The sequence below is a fragment of the Fundulus heteroclitus genome, chromosome 5 (genome assembly GCF_011125445.2).
Source record: "Fundulus heteroclitus isolate FHET01 chromosome 5, MU-UCD_Fhet_4.1, whole genome shotgun sequence".
Classification (NCBI taxonomy): domain Eukaryota; kingdom Metazoa; phylum Chordata; class Actinopteri; order Cyprinodontiformes; family Fundulidae; genus Fundulus; species Fundulus heteroclitus.
In genome coordinates, this window is record NC_046365.1 from 26,267,081 (window position 1) to 26,274,790 (window position 7,710).

At 46.5% G+C, this 7,710-nt stretch overlaps 1 protein-coding gene across 5 annotated transcripts in view; it reads right to left on the reverse strand.

Annotated features, from left to right (window-relative positions):
• Window positions 1-7,415, reverse strand: part of LOC105929283 (adhesion G protein-coupled receptor L1) — a 58,800-nt gene extending 51,385 nt beyond the window's left edge. For 4 of the 5 annotated variants that reach the window (XM_036137307.1, XM_036137308.1, XM_036137306.1 and 1 more), the window contains exon 1: window positions 7,166-7,415. The gene's annotated coding sequence lies outside the window, so the exon portion shown is untranslated. Of the gene's footprint in view, window positions 1-7,160 lie in introns of all 5 variants that reach the window. The other variant, XM_021318747.2, reaches the window with a different exon arrangement.
• Window positions 7,416-7,710: the final 295 nt, after the last annotated feature.

A 7,710-nucleotide genomic window follows, 5' to 3' on the forward strand; every position in this document is an offset into this window, starting at 1 on the left:
TACAGACTACAGAGACCACAGGGCTACAGGCTTCAGGAGACCCCGGGCTACAGGTTTCAGGAGGCCCCGGGCTGCAGGTTTCAGGAGGCCCCGGGCTGCAAGTTTCAGGAGGCCCCGGGCTGCAAGTTTCAGGAGGCCCCGGGCTGCAGGTTTCAGGAGGCCCCGGGCTGCAGGTTTCAGGCACCAGAGTCAGACCCTTAGCCACCAGGAGTCTCAGAATCAACTCCTGGAGGGTCTCAGAAAGAGACGTCCAATAAAGTCTCTCCCAGAGCTGGCTGTCCATGAGGGCTATCTGGGGTCTGGACTTGTAAAGAACCCCATGAGGCTCTAGGTCTCCAGGGGGTCCCGGTTGTTGCATCCCCTTCTGAGGTCCTGGATGACCGAAGAGCGAAGGATCCCCCTGGGTTCCAACGTCGCAGGTCCGCGACGGACCAATCTGGGTTCCAACGTCGCACGTCAGCGCCGGACCCCCCTGGGTTCCCACATCGGATGTCTGCGACGGACCCCCCTGGGTTCCCACGTCGGACGTCTGCGACGGACCCCTCTGGGTTCCCACGTCGGACGTCTGCGACGGACCCCTCTGGGTTCCCACGTCGGACGTCTGCGACGGACCCCTCTGGGTTCCCACGTCGGACGTCTGCGACGGACCCCTCTGGGTTCCCACGTCGGACGTCTGCGACGGACCCCTCTGGGTTCCCACGTCGGACATCTGCGACAGACCCCTCTGGGTTCCTACGTCGTACGTCTGCGGCAGCAGGATCTGCTGGACCCCCTCCTGTGAGTTGGGTGACGCCAAGTCCTCCTGGACCAATTCTCGGAAAGTGGGCTTGATGGAAGTCGAGGGGTTGGCCAGACCCTCGAGGACAGACTCGGGTCGGCTGTAGAAAGCCTGTAGTGCAGTCCTATAATGACCCTCAACTTCCTTTAACTTCTTCTCCAGCTCCTCAGAATATTGGATCAGAAGAGCCTCCCTGAGACGTTTGATGATGGGGGCAAAAGTTCTTATTTTGCTCTCCAATGTCAAGTACTCCGAGTCACGGACGCCAGCAGGGGGAGCTGTAGGCCTCTCAACTCTGGGAAGCGAGGAACTCCTGTCTGCTGGACCGGAAGTGGGTCGAGCCAGAGACTCGGCAGTCGGGTGAGGCCGAACTGGCTCATCGGGCGGCTGCCCGCCATTGCTGGATGGGGGGGCCGGCAGACGAGCGCTTCCTCCTTCGGCGGCGAGACGGCGGGGCTAGCGGGGATGCCGGTTCCTCCCGACGGGACGGAACTGCCAGCGAAGACTCATTCGCCTCCGCGTCAGGAGGGGGAAACGGGACCGACTCAGGGAATAAGTCGGGACGGAGCTCCCAGATCATCTCGGCGTCGACCTCCAGAAAAAGGTCCGGATCCGGGATGAACGGCGATGAGGCGGACTGACAGGGTAAGTCCAATGAACAACAGCCTTGAGAGTGGGAGGATAGTGGTGCGCCGGGCTGAGTGAGCTTAGCTCCTCCAGAAAGGAGATAACGTGTCGGCTTTGAGTTCATGTTGGTCAGGACGTAATGTAATGATTTGAATAAGGAGAACCCAAATGTTAGCCGGACACAGAGCTGAAGCTTTAAAAAAGGGGTTTATTAGCAAAAAGGTCCAGGGGACAAAAGACTTGGCTCCAGGCAACACAACAAGGCAAACTCAAAAAGCAGACGAGCCGAAAGTAAAACGGGCAAGCGGACAGGCAGGCTAAACAAAAAACAGAAGGGAAAGAACTCTTACCGGGGAACTTGGACATGGGGATAACACAAGACGTCCTGACAACAAACCAAAAACTAAAGCGGGCTTAAATAGATGACCGGAACAAAAGAGCAGGGCGGGACTAATTGACCAACACAGGTGGAAATAATAAACGGAGCACACTGACTAAACCTAAGGTAAAAAGCAAGACAAAGACTGGACCAACACTAGCTGAAATAAAGACTAATACCGGTTAAGGATAAATCCAATACAAAACGACACAACACAGAAATAAATCCTAAAACAGAAAAGTCGACTAACTGAAAATAACCAAAACCACAACAGAACATTACACACCAATGAAATTGGTAGACTGGCAAATAAAACTAAATTTAAGGTACACTGATGGAAATAATCAGCTAATTCATAGTTGGCACACAGCAACTGCCATCAGAGATCAAATTAAGTAGAGTCCAGCTGTGTGTAAAATAATCTCAATATTAAAACAACTGTTCTGTCATGGCCTCAGAAATTGGTTATAAAAGAAGATTAAAGAAGAAATCAAACATTGTCCTAAAGACAATGTCTGTGTGTGTGTGTGTGTGTGTGTGTGTGTGTGTGTGTGTGTGTGTGTGTGTGTGTGTGTGTGTGTGTGTGTGTGTGTGTGTGTGTGAGCATGCAGTAGAGAGCGTGAGCGTGTTTTGATGGTCGGTGGGTGGATGGGTTTGGGGAATTCAAATACATGTTTAAGGTTTGTCTGCGTGAGCAACAATAAGCTGCTGTGTAGGCAAAAGCAAAGAAATATGCGCGTTCATTTCAGCCTCTGTCTCATCTTCGAGCGCATTTGCAGTAGACGGGTCAGAGATACAGTTGTGGGGAAGTTTAAAGGAGGGTTAGGCCCCTTATTCATTGCTGTATCCTTCATCCTAAAGCAGCCAAGAGGCCCATAGTAACTCAGGGAGAGCTGCAAAGATCCAAAGTTCAGGTGGGAGAACTCTTCCATAGTACATGTACGCACCACAAACCTGGTCTTTATTGAAGTATGCCAAGTAGAAAGCCGGTGTTGAAAGAGAGCTGTTGGCCGGTTGATATCATCAAGGACAATGACCTCTGGAGAGTGTTCATTGAAATATAAACACTTTCACCCAAACAGACACACATAACTGATGCCCACAGGAACATATGAACTTACACATGACCAGTCTCCAATGTTATCCTTCTGCTAATGTGTCTCGTCATATTTGTGCTTCTCGTGCCAGAGGTTTTTGATATCTCAAACGCTATCCTGTTATTAGGCTAAAGTGTGATATATGTGTTTTTCCCTCTCCCTTCCTATTGTGGCCTCTATCTTTCCACAGAGTAAATGGCAGCGCCCTGTGGGCACCGTGTAAGCGGTGACCTTGGCTGCATGGCCTCAGTATATTGTCTCCCCCTGAAATTTTTGTGATGTATGTTATGTTATGGCGGTTGTACTGAAACAGTAATTTCCCTCTTGGATTATTAAAGTATATCTGATTCTGATTCTGATCTGATTCTGAAGTCACTTTTGAGAAGGGTTGTAGGGGATACAGCAAACGGGTGAACATTTTAATTATTTAGCCTATATGACAAATGCTTTGTGAAGTAGAATACTACAACATGGAAATAACTCCGAACGTACCATACCCAATGTCAGAGGTGGGTAGTAACTAGTTACATTTACTCAGTTAAATTCACCTGGGTAACTTTTAGAATAAAATGTACTTTTAGAAAAAGTGTTACTGCACTGTACTTTTGACTTTTACTTGAGTAATATTATTAAGAAGTATTTCTACACTTACTTGAGTAAAATTTCTGGCTACTCTACCCACTGTGATTAACCAGGGAGACAAAAACCTAGAGTTTATGTTAAAGTGAGACTTTATATTTGTACACAAGCTTTGTTATTTTGATGGTTTTTTCTATCTGCTGAGCGCATTGAGCCATTTGGAGGTCAAATGAACGTACGGTAAACAGTAGATATTGTTCAAACATGCTGCATATACATTCAATGTTTTAATTCTGCCTGAATTTATTTTGCTATTGTTCTTTTTCTTCTTTACTTTAGTTTTGTCTTTAAAATACCAGAATTTGCACATAACCTTATTTTTATATCTGTCCGATTACATACTTTTCCAATAATAAAAGATCAGCTGTAATGATTAGTTACTCAGTACTTGAGTCGCCTTATCACTGAACACCTCTTTACTCTTACTTATGTAATTTCTTGGCTGACTACTTTTTACTTTTACTTGAGTAAAAAAATTGTTGAAATAGTGCTACTCCTATTTGAGTACAATTTTTGGCTACTGAACCCACCTCTGCTAGCACCATGCTGTGGGGAAAGCAGATCAGAGTTGATGGGAAGATTGATGGAACCAAATAGAGGGCAATCCTGGAAGAAATCATTTTAGAGGCTGCAGAACACCCCCCACGCCCCAGCAGAATGACCATAAACAACTTTGACAGAAATATTGATAACTGATCCCTCGGTTACTGTAGAAGTTTGATAAACATCATTCTGGGGCAGGCTGACCTGCTCCCAGCAGCCAGCAAGGAAAGGAAACATCTGGATATCATTGTTTGTATCAAGATCTGTCAAGTAGCGGAATTAATCGCTGTGTTTTGTACACATGAGTTAAGTGTTTACCAGAATTGTAAGTCCGGCTGCCATGAAGCTGGACATCACTAGCTTGCAACACACACACACCAAGGGAGACACACAGACTCTTGTATAACGCACACATATTTGAAGCTTATAAAGATCTGTTCATGGTATTGTATGTTAGAACCTTCTGCTAGTAACCCGTTGACCGTGCAAGGTTTAATAAAGGGGTTCTCGTTGGCACAAACAAAGGAACGGCTTCTTCTAGAAAATAAAAGGAAACGCTGATTCCATGAAGTTCCATCATTTTATTGAGAACCAGAACAGAGATGCAGTTATCACACCCTTGGCTAAGCTGCAGCGTGCTTCCCCTCTTCTGTTTCCCACCCTGGTCTTCACCGAATCTGAGACCGCCGCCTCTTACACGTTGTTATAACAGGCTGCAGCCAGACACATAAAGACACGACAAAACAACTCATAATCCAAACATTTACAGTCCGACATAGAAAATATGCAAGCATTGACCTTTGTCGAACCACAGAAGGATGAAGCTGATAGAAGGCCATTCTCATCTCTTCTCTGAGTGCAGCTCATAGGAGGTATGATGTTTTATAGGAGGTAGGTCAGAGGTGAACTCAGAACCCAAGCTGTCATGTTTCCATTCACAACAAGCTGCCATGGACTGGTTTAGATTAAATCATATTCATGCGTTAGAATGGTCCAGTCCCACCATTAATGTATTTGAAATGATGTGGCAATGACTGAAAAAAATGTATCTTTCCAAATGTTCTCCATGCAGTTAACTAATTTGCAAGGATGAATGGTCAAATTTCTAGACGTGCAGAGCTGGTAGAGTCGTACCTCAAAAAACTGGCAGCTGCAGTTCTTTTAGCGAAAGGTATTTCTACAGCGTATCGACTCTGAATATAAATACACATGACACACTCCAGATGTTTACAGTGAAAAAAAAGCTTGAAAGCCATGCATAACGTTCCTTCCATTGATCATCATGCACCTGCTTGTGCAGCTCTATCACAGGAAAAATCTCAATGACACGTTTTGAAAGTTGTAACATGGCAAAATGTGAAAAGGTTCAAAGGGTGTCAATCCATTTGCAATTCATTCTATTGTATCTGCAATTGACTCTACGCGATGCTTTCTGGCACCTGCCACTGGGTTACTAGCAGCCAGCCGGAAGCTTGTAGTGAATATTTATTTAGCCATTTTCGTCCTCCTAACCAAAATAATAATCAAAAATTTCCCCCCTCTAATTTAGTGGGGATTCTAAAATTATCCGGTGCATCGGTGTGTTTTTATTGCAGCTAAAATCCCTGCTGATGTCCAGTCTCGTACCACAGGATTGATGTTTCACTGATCCATCCGCCCACGGTTCTGCACAGCGTTCAGAGGCCTGCATGCGTGAAAAGCTCCCAGCGCAACAGGGAGACTGACTCATTGTGTCTGACTGATTCAAAGGGACGTGACGGGAACCTGTTTGAGATGGCCTAAGCATAAAGCAACAAAATGGTACATTGTGTGTTTGTGTGCGCACACATGCTTCAAAGGCAAATCGCTTTTGTTTTCTCGACGGCTGATGAAAATGTGGAAACAACCTTCATTATCTTTGTTTCCTCTCTCGACGTGCACCGTCAGGCACACATTCATCCTCACAGACTATCGAAACGCCTTTAAAGATCTCCTACTGATACATTCAAGGTGTTATGGAAATCTCCTTTTTTTTCTGTCAAATCACTGGGGATGCATCAAGCGGCCGGAGCTAGGAATCAGTAAATTTTCCCTTGATTGGAAGGTGAAATGCAAAAAAAAAAAGTTAAAAAAAATAAAATAAAAATTACTAAAAAATTAATTAAATGAATGAAAATCTTCTATTCAGTAAATGCATTTGTTTAAGTACTTCCAGCCATTTCAGGTCTGTAAAGCGATCCACCAACAGCAAGTAGTTTGAGGTACTCATTCTAAGTTGATCAACAGAATTATAAAAATGTCACGGACACCAGCTTGGGTTCATAAAAGGAAACAATCTTATAATTCCTACCACTACTACCTCTATCGTAGAGCCCGCAGCGCTTCATGTCTTTCGGTCCTCACGGTTAAAAAGAAGATTCGGAAATTGGTTTCAGCCAGGGAAAAAGCCTCATCGGTGCGTCTCTACCAACAATTGGACTCAAAAAATATTAAACTCAAACAGACACTGCAAGAGGACAGCTGTTCCTCAAGCGTGACTCCTTCTCCTCCATTTAAAATCCGTCCTGTGTCCCTCTGCTTCCTCTCTCGTTGGCCTCCTCCTCCACTGACCCAGTCTTCTCATTCCTGCTCTGAAATATTGATACTGGCCTCTCGCTGGGTTTGCTCCTCGTTTGTCATGAATAAGCATTTAGAACCCACACAAGACACAAGACATTTGAATTAAGGTGCAGCTTCAGTCTCTGGTGAGCCAGCTTGCCCCCCCCCCCCCCCCCTTCCCTCCCTCCACCCCCTCCAATCAGACATTTGCAAGTTAGTGTCACCTTCTGAGGCCAATCACATGCCTATGAATATTTCACAGCACTCACAGCACCGCCTCTCCTCTACTACTGACCCAGGCTTGATGGCAGCCGGAGGTAGGAGTTTCAGCACATCAGACGCATGATTGTCACTGATCAAATGGCCACAGGCTGCAGCAGCAGCAGCAGCAAAACAGCAGCACAGCAGCAGCAGCAGCTCTGGTTGTGTTCTCGGGCATTGATAATACATGTGCAGTTGTGCATAAGGATAGATAGAGAGCTAATGTGAGGGGCGGGGTGCATCCAGCCTGTATTCATACCTTACCGTCAATCCTCCTGGTTCCCTCTTCTTCTTCCTCCTCCTCCTCCTCCTCCTCCTCCGCGCTCACTGCGTCTCCCGCATCCCGTCCCTCCGCTCCCTCACCCGCTGTACGCTCCTGCCCCCCTCCCGCTCCACTTGCTCCAGTGTATAACAAAAAAATAAAAAATAAAAAAATAAAAAAATTTGATTTGTTGGGCCCAATCCGCTTGGGTCTAAATGACCGTCATTAGCGCGTTTTGTCAGACAACAACTGGGCGTCCTCCTTCCTGTGATCAGTGCGCTCTGCTGGACCTCACACCCTCGACGTCTTCCCCGCCGCGCTGTGTGTGTGCATGTGTGTGTGCGTGCGTGTGTGTGTGTGTGTGTGTGTATGTGTATGTGTGTGTGTGTGACTGTGCGTCACGTCGGTATCATAATTCCCACGGGTTTCATGTCCAGAGATAATGCGGGGCCTTACAGTTCCGGGATGGACGGATGGATAGATGTAAAGAAGGAGGGGGCAACGATTTTACACGATCGGTTGCCACAAACAATTATGATCAGGCGCA